At 40.6% G+C, this 2,500-nt stretch overlaps 1 protein-coding gene across 2 annotated transcripts in view; it reads right to left on the bottom strand.

Annotated features, from left to right (window-relative positions):
* spon1a (spondin 1a) overlaps positions 1 to 2,500 on the bottom strand; it is a 97,679-nt gene that overhangs the window by 19,496 nt on the left and 75,683 nt on the right. The window lies entirely within an intron of this gene.

Here is a 2,500-nt window from a genome sequence, read left to right as displayed (position 1 = left end):
CAGGTCCTCAGTTCCTCAGTGTTACAGCAGGTCCTCAGTTCCTCAGTGTTACAGCAGGTCCTCAGTTCCTCAGTGTTACAGCAGGTCCCCAGTTCCTCGGTGTTACAGCAGGTCCTCAGTTCTACAGTGTTTCAGCAGTTCTTTAGTTCCGCAGTGTTACAGCAGGTCCTCAGTTCCGCAGTGTTACAGCAGGTCCGCAGTTCCACAGTGTTACAGCAGGTCCTCATTTCTACAGTGTTACAGAAGTTCTTCAGTTCCAAAGTGTTACAGCAGTTCTTTAGTTCCGCAGTGTTACAGCAGGTCCTCAGTGTTACAGCAGGTCCTCAGTTCCTCAGTGTTACAGCAGGTCCTCAGTTCCTCAGTGTTACAGCAGGTCCTCAGTTCCTCAGTGTTACAGCAGGTCCTCAGTTCCTCAGTGTTACAGCAGATCCTCAGTTCCATATTGTTAACGCAGGTCCTCAGTTCCTCAGTGTTACAGCAGGTCCTCAGTTCCTCAGTGTTACAGCAGGTCCTCAGTTCCTCAGTGTTACAGCAGGTCCTCAGTTCCTCAGTGTTACAGCAGTTCTTTAGGTCCTCAGTTCCTAAGTGTTACAGCAGGTCCTCAGTTCCTCAGTGTTACAGCAGGTCCTCAGTTCCTAAGTGTTACAGCAGGTCCTCAGTTCCTCAGTGTTACAGCAGGTCCTCAGTTCCTCAGTGTTACAGCAGGTCCTCAGTTCCTCAGTGTTACAGCAGATCCTCAGTTCCTCAGTGTTACAGCAGTTCTTCAGTTCCTCAGTGTTACAGCAGTTCTTCAGTTCATCAGTGTTACAGCAGTTCCTCAGTTCCTCCGTTCCTCAGTGTTACAGCAGTTCTTTAGGTCCTCAGCTCCTCACTGTTACAGCAGTTCATCAAAAAACAAAAAGTGCACAGAGTGTTCTAATAACTAAGTCATTAATAAGAATAAACATTTTTGCTCGTCCCGAAGATGTTAGAAATTGTTTCAGCTTTACTTCTGACTCTTACAAAGTACTGACACTGGAGACTCCTTCCTTATCCTAAATGATAAACAAACATCTCCTCTAATCTTAGTTTAAATCGTAGACATTTCGGAGTCACTGCTTCCTGATTACAGCCCTGCTGAGACCCACCTAAGATCCTCCTACGCTCCACGCTCTCACAAACACTTCTGAGGAGATGAAGCGTGAACCACACCCTAATGTTGAAGTATTGCACTTTGGAATTAATTCAAGTCGTATCCAAATCCCCAGGAGACGAAGAGGAAGAGCTCCACATGGCTCCTGTTACAAACATCACGTCACACTTCTCTCCATCTTCCCAGCAACACGAGGCGAATCAACAGGAATTAAACAGCGTGATCAGGTTCTGTTCGACTCTACAGAATTAATATGTTATATAATTAAATATATTCAGAAGACACACACACACACACACACACACACACACACACACACACACACACACACACACACACACACACACACACAGCCATATGTTCAGAACTACAGCATAATCTGAGCACATACGGCTTTACACACAGACACTACGGAGTGGAAATAAAAGTACATTTCACTTTATTTACGTTGCTGTTGATTCCGTTTACATTTTAACTATAAAATAAGTTTTAGATCTTTGGAATCTTTTAATCACTTCGTTTTTATTTTAATCACTTCGTTTTTATTTTAATCACTTCGTTTTTATTTTAATCACTTCGTTTTTATTTTAATCACCTCACCAACAGCAGGATTCGTGATTCAAGAACTATTCGTACTGTAGCAGCGTTTTCATGTGTAATTCGTTTTTTATTGGGAATTTGAAACAAAAGAAAATAAGAATAGACATACAGATAGATAGATAGATAGATAGATAGATAGATAGATAGATAGATAGATAGATAGATAGACAGACAGACAGACAGACAGACAGACAGACAGATAGATAGATAGACAGACAGACAGACAGACAGATAGATAGATAGATAGATAGATAGATAGATAGATAGATAGATAGATAGATAGATAGATAGACAGACAGACAGAGAGACAGACAGACAGACAGATAGATAGATAGACAGACAGATAGATAGATACAGACAGATAGATAGACAAGTAGATAGACAGACAGATAGATAGATAGATAGATAGATAGATAGATAGATAGATAGATAGATAGATAGATAGACAGACAGACAGACAGATAGATAGATAGATAGACAGACAGATAGATAGATAGACAGACAGATAGATAGACAAGTATATAGACAGACAGACAGATAGATAGATAGATAGATAGATAGATAGATAGATAGATAGATAGATAGACAGACAGACAGACAGACAGACAGACAGACAGACAGACAGACAGACAGATAGATAGATAGATAGATAGATAGATAGATAGATAGATAGATAGATAGATAGATAGACAGACAGATAGATAGATAGACAGACAGATAGATAGACAAGTAGATAGACAGAAAGACAGACAGATAGATAGATAGATA

Source organism: Tachysurus fulvidraco, chromosome 13 (genome assembly GCF_022655615.1).
Source record: "Tachysurus fulvidraco isolate hzauxx_2018 chromosome 13, HZAU_PFXX_2.0, whole genome shotgun sequence".
NCBI lineage: Eukaryota > Metazoa > Chordata > Actinopteri > Siluriformes > Bagridae > Tachysurus > Tachysurus fulvidraco.
Note: the sequence above shows the minus strand (reverse complement) of the source record. Positions and strands in the feature narration are given on the sequence as shown.